This window comes from Anthonomus grandis, chromosome 9 (assembly GCF_022605725.1).
Source record: "Anthonomus grandis grandis chromosome 9, icAntGran1.3, whole genome shotgun sequence".
Taxonomy (NCBI): Eukaryota; Metazoa; Arthropoda; class Insecta; order Coleoptera; family Curculionidae; genus Anthonomus; species Anthonomus grandis.
This window is the reverse complement of record NC_065554.1, coordinates 11,881,311-11,899,034: the sequence shown is the minus strand read 5'-3', so window position 1 is coordinate 11,899,034 and position 17,724 is coordinate 11,881,311. Positions and strand designations below refer to the sequence as shown.

At 33.2% G+C, this 17,724-nt stretch overlaps 1 protein-coding gene across 3 annotated transcripts in view; it reads left to right on the top strand.

Annotated features, from left to right (window-relative positions):
- Positions 1-17,724, top strand: part of LOC126740632 (uncharacterized) — a 35,257-nt gene that overhangs the window by 6,070 nt on the left and 11,463 nt on the right. Inside the window, exon 1 of one of the 3 annotated variants that reach the window (XM_050446737.1) lies at positions 1,326-1,344. The exons of 1 other annotated variant lie outside the window; for it this stretch is intronic. The gene's annotated coding sequence lies outside the window, so the exon portion shown is untranslated. Of the gene's footprint in view, positions 1-1,325; positions 1,345-2,225; positions 2,409-17,724 lie in introns of those variants that run through there. One more of the 3 variants, XM_050446734.1, reaches the window with a different exon arrangement.

Below are 17,724 nucleotides of genomic sequence, written 5' to 3'. Positions count from 1 at the left end.
GTTTATAAGATTGCTAGGCTAGCTGCTTACCGGAGAGTGGTCGTTCAATTTCGTAATCAAAAAAACAAATATGACAAGAATTATTCAAATAATTTTAGAGCTGAAATAGAATAGGGGCGCCAGTGGCCAATTTCTAAATTAACCGTTAATACTCCGAAGTTAAGTACCTGGTCACAAGACCTTTACATTAATTTGTATGCTATGAACTCTTCCAAAAGAAACTAAAATCCTTTCCTTGCCAATTAGGCAACCTTGGTACAATATAAGGATGACAAGATCAAACCTTGTCCTAAGTGAACATTGCATGATTTTCCGTTATCCTTCATCCGCTTATGCGCCGCCATGGCCTCCCTTTCCAGACTGGGAGTTACGGTATCCCAAGAAGAATATTTAGAAGTGCCGCATGTGTTATTCTCATGGCTTCAGTAATTCCCAAACGAACCAGTCGTTGGATTCTAGCCAGTTTTTGGACGTTGGTAACCTTTAAAGCCGCTAACCACCATACCACGGATCCGTATGAGACCCTCAGTCGTATGACTGCAGTATGAAGCCACTGGAGAACATGGGGGTTTTTAAATCCCATGCGCTCAGAGACTGTATTCACGAATTTGCCCGTCATCACTAATCCATCGTCCGCGTATGTTTGTGCATAGAATCCTTCAAGTTCTAGCTTCCTGAGGAGACTGACTATGACCAGACATCAAAGTATAAAACTTAAATAACAGAATAACTTGTGCGTTTTGCCACTCGTCTGAATTTTCGCCTTTTTGCAGACATTTGTTTAGAAGAATTTGCAGAAAATGATCAATGACTGCTCGTTCTATTTTTAGCGTTTCGCATGTAATTCTTCTTCATCTTTTTGTTTTTCAATTTCTTAAGGGTTCTGCCTGGATATCTCTGGCATGTCTTCAGTCAAAGTATTTTAAATTAAAAAGTAGATAGATTAACTTTAAATGATCAGTTAATCAGATCAAATACGGGAGATGATCCGGAGCTGCACTTTTTTTTAATTAAGATTATCCAAAATTTAATTTTTTGCTAAGACCAGAGATCATTATTTATGTTTGATACATTAGCATGAACTTTACATATACTCCTGACAAGTACACGCTCAAAATATTCAGCAAACCTATAGAAATTTACTCCCTACCTAAGTATTTCATTTTAGCGGGAATATCTGAAACATTCTTTCATTGATATCAGCTGCTAGAATTGTTTACTGCCATACTGAATTCATCTACATATTCGATATATTTTTTAAAATCTTATTCTGCAAGTCTTCTGGGTCTATTTCTCAAGTGGCTCGTGTGCAGTTAACAGGAAAAGCGTTCTTCCGCAAAACAGGTATCTTATTTACAATTTTAGTTATAAAATCATAAAATGTGCTTGTATTTTGAGTTTGATTTAAGAAACAAAAGCAGGATAGTTTACTTAAATCATTGTTTACCTCTGCGTAATCTGCTTTTGTAAAATAAAAACAATATGATGATTGATTTTCAGATTGTGAATTTTGAGTATTTGAAAATGGAGTTCAATAAATTGGTAGGTGTATGAGTACTCCACTACAAGGGGATATCACATAACAGTGCATACATTCAGAATTAAAACTAATTAAGTCAAGTCTATTATTGGAGTCATTTGTCAGTTGATTATATTGTATGAAACCGTAAATTTTAAGTACATCAATTAAATCTGCACGATCCTTGGTCACAGGATTAAAAATAAATTATAATCATCTTTTTCCAAACGTTTTGCTGAATTTATTCTTAAATGCATCCAAAAAGTTCTCATTGATAAAGAAAATAAATTTTCGGTTTAGATGTAATTGAGTCTTTAGTAGGCTCGACGACCGTTAAAATGTTCTAGTGCATGCAAGTCATCTCACATTCCTTTACTTGAAATATTTTCCTGGACATTTAAAATTTATTAGCTTATAAATTTAAACCATTGAATGCCCAAGAAAAATAATTTACTGATTGAAAATTAACAGTGGTTGTTACATTATGATATTTCTAGAGTAATTAGTGGAAAATGTAGCATATGTCTTTTCTGGTATTTTTTTAATAGCATGTAAGACTATTATTCATTTATTTATATTTAATCAGTGTACCGTACAATTTTTCCACGAATGTCCTGCAAAACCTATCAAATATACCATCGTCCATTAACCGGAAATTTTACTCTTTTGTTTTCGACTGGTTTTGGTTTGTTGATCACGGCTTATGTTCAGCATTTTCAGAAACGAATATACGGCATTCGCATCTGAAAGTAAAAGTTGATGGTACTATTTCGTTGTTCGGTTTGTGTTTTTTTTTGTTAATTTTATTTTATTATAACTCGTGATTAATTGTTTATATGTGCAAACAGTTATAAAAGAAAAAAAAAGTGACTTCTATGGAATAAATAAGGTACAGAGAGTTAATACTAAAACAAAATTTCAAACCGTAAATATTTATCTTAGTTTCCTTGATATATCAATATAAAAATACGACGTGATTATACGGGGTGTTAATAAATAGATGCGAAAAAATTCAGGGGCTGATTCTTCGGTAAATTTTAAGAAAAAAACTTTATATGAACGTATGTCCTAAAAGGCGTAACTTTTGAGGGGTGGTAACGATTGAAGAAAATTTTTATAATACCTGTAAAACCTATATGCAAAATTTGATATGCATTTTCGATGCATCAAAAGGCATTTTCTGAGGCTCACTGATTTTTTTTATTTGTACCAGTGACGTTCGTGTAAGGTTTAAACTAAATATTTTTGATGAAAAATATGGTACGCCACTTTTTTTTATTTTTTTTTTGTTTTCGTAATTTTCATTTATTTCTGAGCAAATTTGAACCCTTGACTTTCTTTTTTCCGAGGTTGCGTATTCGATTAAAAAAATAAAATCCATCTACCTAAATATATTACGTTTATTATTAATGTTTAGATGTGATTCTAATTTTTCTTTAAACCAAATGAAAGAAAAAGAAATTAAATATTTTTTGAAAATGACCACCCTCTGCCATTATGCAAGAGTCCAATGTGGTAAAATCTAGTAGTAGATTCATATCTGGTGACCAAGGTGGCCAAAACTGAGGACTGCCTCGGCCTATCCAACGATTTGGATATGCTATGTTTTGTCTAAATAACGACATTCTAATGAACTAAACACCTAGAAGTCCTGGAAGTATGTTTTGGAGAAAACGAGTGTATGTTTCCCCATTCAATCTCTGTAGTAAAAAATGTGGGCCAATAAGGTGGTCTCTAATGATTCAACTACAATTTTCTTTAGATGGATTTCCAACCCATACATTTAAACAAAATTGTTGTTGGTAATAAGCTTCAACTATGACGTGGGATTTGCATCTGCCCAAATGTGGTTATTATGGTGGTTAATGATTGCCTCTCTGGAAAAATTAGCTTTGTTGGTAAACAGAATCTGCCTTAAAAACTGAGGGTTTTGCTCAATGACTTCTAACATCCAACTAGAATATTTAAGACGCCTAGGAAAATCTCGTGGTAATAGAGTCTGGACTCGTTGTATGTGATGTGGATATAATAATTGATCCTATAAAATAGTCCGTACTATCATATGATTGACATGTAGCTGCAGACTTTATAGTACTGGTGTCAGGTTGTTCATGAATTAAATTAAGTACTGCCTCTTCCAATTCCGGTGTTCTAATGTCGCTTTGGCGACCACAATCATGCTTTCATGGTTGAAAAGTTTCAGTTTCTCGTAGTCTATATATTTACTTTAAACCTTGCACGAACGTCACTGATATAAATTAAAAAAATAGTGAGCCTCAGAAAATGCCTTTTAATGCATAGAAAATGCATAAAATGCATAAAAAAAATACCAAATATTACTAAAATATCTATAGGGATTTCACAGGTATTGTAAAAAAAAACATATATATTTGTCTTCAATCTTTATCACCCGGTATCTCAAAAGTTAGGACTTCTAGGTCATACGTTTATATACAGTTTATTACTTTTATATTTATTATATTTACACCCTTTATATGTAGATAATCTCCCAGATTCACAATATAGGGTTTAAAAAATTAAGTTAGGGTTAGAAAATTAAAAACAGCTTATTTTGTAAAAAATAAATTTGGTAACCAAATTTCATATTTTTTTATAGCTTATTAATTATTATTAATTTGAATTAATTCGTATAGATAACTGGGTTTTAGTATTAACAATTGAATTTCTACTTCAATCGTAGAAATATACAATATGGTACAAGGTCTTTCAATGGGAAAGAGACATATTTATTTTAAACGCAAATAAAAGCTATACAGGTTCCAAACAGCCAACAATTCACGATTTTTCTATCGCTTTTTAAAACCGAAATACAGGAGGCTTAGCATTTATATCCTCGAATATCATGTCAATAGGATTAAAAATCAGGCGACCGAGAAGGCCATTGATTAGAACTGCCTCTGCCTATCCCCATATTTTAAATGGAAACATATTCTATTTGGAAAAATATGAGATCTAACATGCTTATTGGTTTAAGTCCAAGTGGTCCAAGTGCCTCTCTGAAAAAATTAGCTTTGTTGGTAAACAGAATCTGCCTTAAAAACTGAGGGTTTTGCTCAATGACTTCTAACATCCAACTAGAATATTTAAGACGCCTAGGAAAATCTCGTGGTAATAGAGTCTGGACTCGTTGTATGTGATGTGGATATAATAATTGATCCTATAAAATAGTCCGTACCATCATATGATTGACATGTAGCTGCAGACTTTATAGTACTGGTGTCAGATTGTTCATCAATTAAATTAAGTACTGCCTCTTCCAATTCCGGTGTTCTAATGTCGCTTTGGCGACCACAATCATGCTTTCTTGGTTGAAAAGTTTCAGTTTCTCGTAGTCTATATATTTACTTTAAACCTTGCACGAACGTCACTGATACAAATAAAAAAAATAGTGAGCCTCAGAAAATGCCTTTTAATGCATACAAAATGCATAAAATGCATAAAAAAAATACCAAATATTACTAAAATATCTATAGGGATTTCACAGGTATTGTAAAAAAACATATATTTGTCTTCAATCTTTATCACCCGGTATCTCAAAAGTTAGGACTTTTAGGTCATACGTTTACATACAGTTTTTTCTTAAAATGTACCCAAGAATCAGCCCTTGAACTTTTTCGCATCTATTTATTTACACCCTTTATATGTAGATAATCTCCCAGATTCACAATATAGGGTTTAAAAAATTAAGTTAGGGTTAGAAAATTAAAAACAGCTTATTTTGTAAAAAATAAATTCGGTAACCACATTTCATATTTTTTTATAGCTTATTAATTATTATTAATTTGAATTAATTCATATAGATAACTGGGTTTTAGTATTAACAATTGAATTTCTACTCCAATCGTAGAAATATACAATATGGTACAAGGTCTTTCATTGGGAAAGAGACATATTTATTTTAAACGCAAATAAAAGCTATACAGGTTCCAAACAGCCAACAATTCACGATTTTTCTATCGCTTTTTAAAACCGAAATACAGGAGGCTTAGCATTTGAATAAACATTTGAATAACCCGACCTTTTTCCACATTTGGTGTATGTACTTTAGTGTTTCAAACGCGAAAAGCTTAAGAACACTAATATTTAGGTTCCTAATCACATGAGCTCCTTACACTGTACTTATTTAAGTACTGGTCGAAAACCTACAAAAAATCACAACAATTGGTCAAAATGTTATGTATTTTCTGGCTTTCAAAACAATTTGTTTTACTGATCGGAAAATCACCATTCACTAGCATTCTCTGTTCGGTGAAAAGCTGCTCGTGACTCATGATATCTGCACTATAAATTTTAGATATCCTCGAATATCATGTCAATAGGATTAAAAATCAGGCGACCGAGAAGGCCATTGATTAGAACTGCCTCTGCCTATCCCCATATTTTATATGGAAACATATTCTATTTGGAAAAATATGAGATCTAACATGCTTATTGGTTTAAGTCCAAGTGGTCCAAGTGGTTTGAGTCCAAACCATCCAGTAACAGAAGATTGATATTTCTCGTTTAGCTCTTCGTTTTTTGGTTGCGAAAATGTGCATGCTTCTTGAATTGTACACTTCATCTCTTGTAAATTGAGCCTCATCCGTAAACAAACAGCGCATACATATTCTTTGATTTTATATGATTCAGGTGCTAAAATTCATTCTGCGATTTTTATGACCGCAGCTTCTAACCTTTGAACTTATTGGATGTGATATGAATAAAGTCTATGTCAAGAGTCTATGGACGCATCTAAGGCATTATACACTCTTCTGGTACTAATTTGTAGGTTCTAATAAACCAAATCCATGATATGTAAATCAACATGTAGGTGACACTTTTCTTGATGTTCCTTTAATTTCAGTGTGGTCTTTTTGCTAAAACATCCCCTATTTAATTTTTTTTAACAAATTCCATTTACGATCAAAATATAAATTTTTGGCCTAGTCACAGGATCTAAAAAACTAAAAACTAAATGTTGGTGTTAATATTTTGACTTATGACAACTAATAAATTCAGGGTAGTTAATAATTAACTTAAGAACTTTCAAAGGCAGAACCTCGAAAAATCCATTTTTTCATTATGTTGTATTTCGAGTTAATATTAACGATAAATATATATAAAGATGTCCATACATACTTAAAATATATTTAGAACTTTATGTAGAATGTAAGAACAAATATAATTCACAGAGTGTTTAATTTAAAACAAAACAAAGATATTGGTTTTATGTAGAACGGCAATTCCGCATTATTGAAAATATTTTTAGTAGATATATTTTTATACTTGATCGATGTTACTAAATTTTAAACTCTTAGGATTTTATATGATATACTCGATTTCCTAACTATATATCTTTCTAAGTTAAAACGAGGCGGTTCTCTCTTATAAGTCCAAAAGGTAATAACGCAGGCAGAACATCTAAAAGTTTTAGTTTTAAACAAGTTCCAATAAAAATCTTCAGTTCAATTTCTTGTAAATGTTTTCCATTAAATGGCATAAATGCAAAATATAATTTATAGAGTCGCCTTTTTGTCGGCGGAACGGACTTATTCAGCATTAATGATAGCTTCTTCAGCACCTATATTACCATTGATTTTTGATATTAAGTGTCTTTAACTTCCCTGAGTTATTTGCAATTTAGTTTCTACTTAAAAACTGTCACTTCCTTTCGACTATTGAAGCTAAAATTAACTCAACCTCGCCTAATATAGCGGCGAATAGGATTAGGACTAGTTCCATGACCAGCTATAATATAATAAACATCTACACTGACGAATACAAAAAAATGAGAATAGGCTGGGGTCTAGAGTATATTCCCCTCTTGAAGGTAAATCTTAATGTATGAAAATCCTCTTAGAATCAGACTCAGGATCATGGCCTCGTAGACTTTAGCACTATATATCTGGAAACATTTAAAACAGTCTCTCGCTTTGTTTTTTTTGGATTAATCCTTTTTCAGGACCAATGATGCTTCAGCGTGGGCGAGCGAGATTTCAGGGGTGATTTTGGCATGTATGGAAACTGATATTCCGAACACCTTTTATAGTACTCTACTAAGCTCTTCAGACAGCAAACCGTGGTTTGATAAAAGTTGCACCAAGATAGTCAACAACAAAAATGCTGCTTATCGCAAATGGCGTCAAAACCAAAGCTCTGCAAATTGAGTCAACTTTGTTGCCTTAGAAAATGGGGGCAAGCAGATGATCGATACCTGCAAAGAAAAATATAATGAGGGAGTGAAAAACAAACTTCTCAGTTATCTTAATGGATCAAAATCATTCGGGTCTATAGCAAAAAAATGTTGGTCGGGATATTTTTAGGTCAAAAATTCCACCGTTGACTAAGGAAGATGGTTCCATCGCAACGACCGCAATAGAAAAGGCAGACTTGCTGGGTAAGATGTTCGCATCAAAATCTAATGTAGACCCACAATGCAAAACACCACCAATCAAGAAAGCCTTCTTCGGTGCCAGAGATGGCAAAAAAGGGCTTGAACACTAACAAGGCCACCGGCCCTGATGGAACACCATCAATATTACTAAAATAGTGTGCGGTCGTGCTGATACCCCCGTTGTGCTGTGACTGTTTTCTCTTTAATACAAAAGAGGTCTCTTCCCTGCAGAGTGGAAACGGATCGCACGGTTCCAGCCAATACTCTACTAAAAGAAAAAAAGACGGTATCCATTAATTATCGTCCTATCGCTTTAGTCCCGGCAATCTCCAAGGTAATGGATAATCTTTTTAACCAGCAAACTTTGAAATACCTGGAGACCACCAACATCATTAGCGACCGTCAGCATAGATTTCGAAAACATAGGTCTATTGTCACGCATGTTTGGACCGAGGATATCGAAAAATATGGTGAATCCCGTGAAATAGCTCTGGATATTTCAATGGCATTCGATAAGGTCTGACATGAAAACCTCTTAATCAAACTATATTCTTATGGTTTGCCACTACCTTTCATTGCTTGGCTGGGAAGCTTCCTTCAATTCTTCCAGGTTGTCGTTGATGGACACACCTCGCAGAGGTTTCTAACTAACGCTGGTATTCCTCAGTGGTGCATCTTGTCCCCTACCCTCTTTCTATTATATATCAACGACCTTCTTGACAACACTTCTAATCCAAATTACAGCCTTTTGTGTTTTCCTTCAAGCCGCCCAACCAGATGACTTCAAAAATAGCTTAGCTTTTATTTTTTATATTTTGTATCAAAAGAGATACTTCAGACCGTTGGAATCTAGTTCTTTAACAATGATTTATAGATTTAAAGATCTAGGTTAAGATAAGGCTCCTAAGGCGATTTTCATGTAAAATTGACCCTAATCTACTTGAATCTGTATAAAGGGCTGAATCACTTATTGAGTAAACCGAGCCGTCTGAGTTATATGGCCAAACACAAAATACATTGTAAATTTAATTAGACTTAATCACGAACACTATTGCATGCATTTATCTGTGCGATATTAATCATTAGTAGTTTCTTGGAATTTGGTAAAGTCTATTGCAATTTAAAATATATGAGCAGGCCATTTAATTTGTTTCACTTATTTCAAATCTATCATGAAATATTATTTAAAAATACCTATAACACATATTCTAAAACTGGCTGTTTGTAATGCGTCCTAGATACCCAAGGGCCGTAACGACCCTTAAGGTTTGCGTGACAAGGTCTCGCCAAAAGTACAGGAAATGACCTAATGATTGAAAGTCGGGATAAAAAAAGCCCCTTTGTGTGGCTATACAATATTTGCTTTTGTTTCCTTGAAGAAAAATCATTTTGTATGGCGAACGTATTACGTTTTGTAATTGTCATGACAGAAATGAAGGTCCTAATTCTGAGTATATTTTTAGAATGTGATAGAAAGAAAGAAAGAAAAAAAGAAAATGTGCTATATTACGTAAGAATAATCTTGTGTACAAGCATACTACAAGCTAAAAAAAACAAAACAAAAATACAATTTCAAAAATTGACAAAACAATGAACAAAATTAAACACAAGAAGACAAAACTTTTTGGACATACTTGAATTAAAGATAACTAAATAAAACAATTAATTACTAAATAAAGGTAAACTTGTTGACAAAACTAGAGAAGAAAAAAGGAAAAAAAAAACTTCCCAACATGTCCAAGGTTAAAACCTATCATTAAGTCATCCAGGTTATAATATGCCTTAGCGTAAAAAAAGCGTCTTTAATTCTCTTTTAAATTTATTAACATCCGATATATGTCTAACACATAGAGGAACATGATTGTAAATTTTTTTACTTATGTAAATTAATGAACATCATTTACACGACGAATCAAATGGCCAGTGTCAGAGGGTAGTTTGGGAATTTGGTGAATAAGAGCAGGTGTTTCTAAAATAAAGAGTGAAAAAAGAGTTTTTTCATATTTCAAGAAGAGGATTTTTTCAGAAATGAAGAGTGGTTTGCAAGAATCTCTTAACTTAGCAGAACACAGGTATCTAACTGCTTTTTTTTTAATAACAAAGACAATGTTAAGTAGCCCCTTATTGGTTAAACCCCAAAAAGGCAAGCCATACCGAATATGAGATTCAATAAGTGAAAAGTACACTGAACGTGCAACCACCCCTCCCAGCTCTTTGCCATTCTTACTCCAAAACATCCAGAAGATAATTTCACAGCTAAATGTAAAATATGATCTTCAAACCGAAGGCGACTATCAATGGTAATTCCTAGGAACTTGCAGCACTCTTTATTCTACAAGAGGGAATTGTCGTCAAACATAACACACTTACATTGCACTTAAACCCCATAATAGACGTCTTTCTTACATTAAACACGAGTCTGTTGGAAGCACACCACCCTGATAAAATCTGAAGGTCTTCAAGGATACAAGTCTTAATATAATCAGAATTTTTATGGCTCCATAGTATGGTGGTATCATCAGCAAACTGAACCACCTTGCCCTGCAGTTTCAATGAACTCAAGTCATCCACATACAGTAAAAATAACAGTGGTCCCAACACTGAACCCTGGGGAACGCCGCATTTTAGGGATCTAGAAGCAGACAAACGTCCAGACACTGTAACCTTCTGAGTACGATTTGATAGATAGGACTCAAGCCATCGCAACGCTACGCCCCTAAAACCATATTTATCGAGCCTAGATAACAGTATTCCATGATCCACACAATCAAATGCTTTGGATAGATCACAAAACACTGCCGCCGATGACTCTCCAGAATTCAAGGACACATAGACGCTCTCCAAAAAGCTAAAATCAGCATCATGAGTCCCTTTACCGGCTTGAAATCCAAACTGATTTGCAGACAAAATGCCATTATGATGTAAAAAGGACAAAATTCTACTTTTTGCAAGTTTTTCAACTATCTTAGAGAGGGTAGACAAAATAGAAATGGGACGGAAACTACAAGGCTGATCCAAATCTCCTCCCTTATGAAGAGGGATAACCACTGCCTCTTTTAAACATGAAGGAAAATAGGAATTGCAATTTATGCAGGAGAGGATTTTAAAAGCCAAAGTGTGACTACCAGTATACAAGGGTGGTCCCAGAAGTACCCGACCCAAGAAAGAAAACACGAAAATTTGCCATGACCTTGCCTGCAGATGAAAGTTGAAACGGTTTTCGGCTTCTTTGGAGCCGGTTCTCCCTTTTGAGTCCATTGTTTTGATTGTTCTGTTGTCTCAGGTGTGAAGTGATGGACCCATGTTTTATCCATGGTTATGAAACGACGCAAAAATTCTGCTTTATTAAATTTCGCTAAACACTCAACTAAAACATCTTCACGACACTGTTTTTGCTCGAGTGTGAGCAAACGCGGCACCCATCTTGTACACAGCTTTCTCATGTCAAAATTTTCAGTTAGTATGCGATGTACCGCACTTTTTGAAATGCCTACTATGTCCGCTAGCTCGGGCACTTTCAGTCGACGATCATCCAGTACCGCTTTGTGAATTTTCTTTAAAATTTCTGGAGTCGTCAGCTCATTTTTATTTGGTCGACCACTGCGATGCTCGTCTTGCCAGCTCGTACGGCCTCGTTTAAACTCTGCTACCCAATATTTTACTGTTGTTAACGAAGGAGCATACTCACCCAGAGTAGAATCCAGTTCAGCTTTTATATTGGTTGGGCTGAGGCCTTTCAAATAAAAGTATTGTATCACATAACGATGACCAATTTTCTCCATTTTCACAAATTGACTGAAAACGTTCACTATTGATGGCTGCCAAACAAATACTAAACAACGTGGCGTCTTCAAACTTGAAACATATGCTTTATAGATTGTATACTTTCTAATACACTGATATTTTTCAAACTACTACCGACATCTCTAGGTCAGGCCGGGTACTTCTGGGACCACCCTCGTAGTTAACTATTTAACACACTTCATGCAAGTTTATTATTATTTTAGCTGTGGATAATCACTATGAGAACTGACTTTTATTATTTTCTTGGTTTTATTGTTGTTTTAGATGAAATCTATGATCCAAATAAATTTGAATAGGATGGGATCCTATAAAATTTTATTCCAATAAAGTCGAAGTTCTTAATGCCAAGTAGAAATGTCCTAGAACCTTTTATTAGTTTTAATTTTATAATATATTTAGCACACTAGCACAGTATATCCAAGAGTATAATATAATAAGAATCAAAAGTGACTGACCTACTTTGGTCAGTACAGAAAAAAAGGTTATGCCAATAAGATTAAAGATTTATATAGTTTATATAGGCATACTAACAATAAAATATTTTAAACCGGAACAAAATGGAAAAAAATTATGAACAATTATGAACTATCTTATTTCAAATTTAGGTAAAATGAAAATAAAATGTAGCAAATACAAAAAATCATCTTATGTGGAATATCTACAACGATGAATTAATTAACAACTAGAAGTAAAAAAATATCGTACTAACTTGAACTGATAATTCAATAATGGTCAAATCGTAAATAATTGAATTAATAATGAACATGACTCAGTTAGAGTTAATTTGACATTGCTAAATAAACTACACAGCCTAGCATTTATATTAATCAATTGCTTTTTAATAACAATTTTTCCATATTCTCTGAAAAAAGCTTATACCTGACGCAAATTTTCAAAAAAGGGGATAAACATGAATGACAGTTATAAACTTCTGCCTCTTTTGTCATTAGTGTCAAATATCTTTGAGTGATGAATATACACTAGTCTTTTAACTTTTCTTGCAATATCATTAATTTCTGCAATGCAATATTCTTACTGAAAATCAAATTGAAAAAAGTTGTTAGGAAAGAAAAGGTCCTAATATATTATAATATATTAATATTGTTAACAGCTCAACATCTGCTTGGAATGTTCCTAATTAGATTTTCAATGTCGATTTGCTCAGTTTGTAGTCATTGTTCTTGCATACAGTTCAGCAAGTCTTCCCCTTTCTGGAACGAAAAAAAAAATAAGTCCGAAAACCTCCTGGGTACCGCCTAACTTCCTGAATGGTTTGCAAGAGAGACGTGTTGCAAGGTATTCGCACCAATTGTACTGAATACATTTTTCAGTTTACCGCCTTGAAGAATTTAAAATATTTATCATAAATGAATAAGAAATATTTAATATGAATATATGATGTATGAATAAGTATGATGAATATGCTAAGGTATGTTTAAAGGAATGTCTGACAAATAATAAGCAGAATTTATCTTGGAAACAAACTTTTTCGCCTAAAAATAAAAACAGTTTTTTCCATGTCTCCTAGACCATTTTCCACAATTATTTCTCAGGCTGTATTATGCAGAAGTATACCATAAGGTTTAATACTAATAGCTCTTCTTTTCCTATACTGTGATATATATGATCTGCCTGACTCACAACCTGATAACTGATGGCTCGTTATTGGGTTGGTTCATCTTGAAGATGCTGACAAACTAATAGGCATCAGTCATATTGGTAGATTTTTTTATCCCTGTCCTGCCATAGGGCTGCTGTGCAGTGGGGGATAAAGCAGAATGGTGTGGCATGCGGCATTTATGCCCTCAGACATCATGTAAACCATTTTGGGGTTGCTGACAGTGCTATAAGTCTTTATTTATTGGTGAATTTGTTCACTTATGTTAAAAATAAGCCGTCGTTCTTTTTTACAAATAATAATGGCATGCACCTGAAATAGCAAGGACCACCCGAAATGCCTATGTTTACCATCAAGTTGTAAAAAAAAACAATACTAAAGGATAGGTGCCTATCGACTTTTAGAAGCAGAAAACATTAAGAAATTTTGAAAGAAATCTGCAACGTTTGCTACAGTCAATTGGCTGTACATTTTTAGACTTTAATGGTTAATTTTACCATATATGTTTCTTTCTTATAGTAATTAAGTTAAGTATTTTTGTTTTAAGTTTTTTTATATAAATGTCTTTTATTAGTTATTTTGAGGACGGTAATGTATAAGTATAAGTTTGATGCAAATAATAAATATAAATAATATTACATATATTAACAAATTAAACTAAAAATGCATTAAATTTGACAAAAATCATGATAATGGGGTTTTTGCAAATTGCGTTAAAAGGAAAAGTAATTACCTTTTTTATTATTATTATTATTACATAATAATTATGCGCCGCAATTATTTTCGCCAAGACTATACTGCTGTAGCAATATGAATGATTGTTTTTAAATTGCGCCATATATACTACATATAAATAGTATTGCGATATCAGATTTAAATTTTTTCTACAGGTTGTTACAAAGTAGTTGACCAAATTATTTCTATGAAAATATGATTTACTCTAAGTCACTTTTCATTGTTGGCGCTTTCCTTTTAATACATAGGTTGTTAAATTTTGACATATCATTAATCTAGAAGGCAATAAAAAAAGACTTAGAATAACAAATTTAATAGTTCAAATACTAAAAAGAAAAATAACCGAAAGATTGGTAGGACCTAAGATGCACCTATTCACCGGCCACCATATTTTTGTGACCTTAATCTTTTGGATATAAGTTTTTGGAGACTTTGTGTACTTGTTTTCTTTAATAAACGAAGATCAATTATGTAGCAGAATCACTGATGGTTCCAAGGGAAGTTCAATTAGATCAATTTTTTCGAAAATGTTCGTTTTTCTAATTAAGATGATGAAAGCAAGAAACACATTCACAAAATTTAATTTCTTATTTACAAAGTAAGTGTTTCTGTTCCTAAACCTTATCTTCTATTGCTCTTATAACCCTTTTTCCATTAAGAAAAATAGGATGAAGACTCCAAATATAGCGTCAAATTACTTAAATTCCCTCGAGAAGCAATTTAACCTTTCTAAGAGACAAATATATTAAGTACACAACCACGTCATAAATAAATGTTCATAATAAAATAAGGGATAATATACCATACCCCCAATTTTTCCATAAATCTAAATTATATTCGAAATATTAAGCAGATAAAATACGAGTAGTAAATACAGGGTGTTTCAGAACTATGGGATCAAACTTCTAGGGGTTGTTCAGTGCAACACTAGAATCCATTTGAGTATAGAAACCCATGTCCGGAAATGTGTCACTACCCCACTACGGCCCTAAGACACGCTTAAATTTAGAAAAAATATTAATTACCTAAATAGAATCTGATGCATTTATTTTTACCTTTTGTATATGATACCATCACAACAATTGTTCAAAATGTCTTCCTCCAACTTTAATACACCGATTTAAACGCTGCACATGATATCGGCGGACTATAATTGGACTATAATATATAAATTATACACTAAAAATTTGATCCTCGTTTTGAATTATTTTAAATTCAAACTGCTGCTATTATTCGTCCAATTAAGTCTAGCTCTGATTCTTCTGGAGTTTCGTAGACTAAAGACTTCTCTGGCAATCCAACGGTGCCCAAACCGCTGAGCCAAATACTTGCGTACTTGTACAAGCGCCGGCTCACTTTGCTGTAAGTGAGCCGGCGTTTCATCAGGCTGAAACCACATTTGCTGTCTAACGTTTAGTGGAACATTTTCAAGGAGTTCTTGGAGAACTTCCTCCAAGAAACGCAGATAAATAGGTCCTGTTAACCGTTCCGGTAGAAGGTATGGCCCAATTAAATAATCATCAACAATGCCTGCCCATACGTTGACAGACCAACGATTCTGATGTTTTCTTGGAAAAATTGCATAAGGATTTTCTTCGTCCCAAACATGGCTATTCCTACTATTAAAAATACCGTCTTAGAGGCTTCATCGGTCCACAAAATATATCGTAAAAAATTTGGTAGTGCAATGATGTGATCCAGAAGCCATCGACAAAATTGAACTCTAGGAAGATAATCGGCTGCAGTCATACCTTGAACTTTCTGGAATTGGTAAGGATGGAGTTGTTGCTCGTGTAGTACCCGCCAGACAGAAGCGTTACTCGTATTCATATTCTTAGCGACGTCACGTGTGCTATTTGATGGTTCATCGGCAACTCGCTAAAGCACCTCTTCAAATTCGAATGTTCTTACGGTTCGAGCAACACCAGTATCATGCATCTTGGTCTTAAACATGCCTATCTCAGCGAGCCGCCGATGAACCGCAATAAACTTTTTGTATCCAGGATGTTGTCGTTCGGGATAACGTTCATGATACAACCGCGATGCTGCTCGTGCATTGCAGTTTGTTGCTCCGTATGCCAAATGCATATCCGCCAATTCTTGATTGGTAAAGTTTTCCATTAGCAATAAATATTTAAAAATTGTAAGCTATAAAATTTTTAAACATGACATTGAGAATTGACATTGATAAGCGTTGATCTTAAACAATTGTTGTTGTAGTATCATGTACAAAAGGTAAAAATAAATGCAGCAGATCCTATTTAGGTAATTAATGTTTTTTATAGATTTTAACGCGTCTTAGGGCCGTAGTGGCGTAGTGACGCATTTCCGGACATCTATTGACTTTCCATACTCAAATGGATTCTTCTGTTGCACTGAACAACCCTCAGAAGTTTGATCCCATAGTTCTGAAACACCCTGTATAAAACAAATATTATTTATAAGTCGTTAAAATACGAAAAGTCGTATGATACATTTTAAATCGGCATTCTAAGGGCAAAAAAAGTTGCCATGAAAAAGTGTTAATTATTTTACATTCTTAAATAATGTCGGAAACATGATAATCCTAAATTTTATAGCGATTTAATTTATAACTTTTTTGGTGACGGCTTAAATTATTGCTTGATATTACAAAGTCTTTAAATGCTTTTCATAAAAAGACTTTATGAATAAATTAGAAGGGAAACACGAAAAGCTGGAAAAGAAATTAATTATTTTTGTTTTATTGTCCCAAGAATAACTTCACGTTTTTCTTATCAGTGGACGGCACGAATTTTCGCTGAATATATCTTTTTAGAATTTAAAATATAAAAGAGTCTTTCTTAAACAACTGAAAACTTGAAAGCAATTTGATTTTTTTAATGGCGTTTTATATACAAATTTAGTATTTCGCTAAGACTTATAAAATATATAAAACAATTATATAGGCCCTTTTTTCGCAAGCAAATTTATACCTTATCAAAGGTCAGATCATACGTCTTTTTTATTTCTAAATAAATTTGTAGCAAAGAGGTCACGCAACTTTCTTTTTTCATTTTTTAGAACAACAGTATTAATATTAATCTTGGCAATCGTAGGGTTCATTCACCAGCACTTTTTAATAAAACGAAAAAATACAACTTTCTTATTAAAATGGCGTATGACTAATTTATAAGGGTGAAACTCTTTACATATTGGGTATGTCATATATAGGAGGCACTCATAAATCCACCTCTACCCTTCACATTGTTTTCAGCAACTTTCGATTCGCTGATCTTGATTATCCAAATATCAAAATCTCTTTTATCTATCCTTGTAGTAAAGCTGGAGATTAACCTATTTGTATGTAAGTGCATTTATAAAGAGATTTTTAGCTTTCTTGTTAATTTTTTTACTATTTTTATCTTTAGGAGAGATATGTACATCGTATCAATAGCACGATTTTTTTTTTAATTGTAGCCTTTGTTTGTTACAGATCTTACTCATATTGGTTGATTGGTTGTAGTTTCTTATTTGGGTTTAGAAATGTTAAGTGAATTTATAATTTAATTTGTTATCTCCTTTAATCTGGTTAACCTGGAGATGAATTGTAACGCCTGTGATAACAAGAAAATAGGGCAAATAAGAAGATTAACTAATTTAAAGAACATGTAGTTCTTGTGAAATATGGAAGAG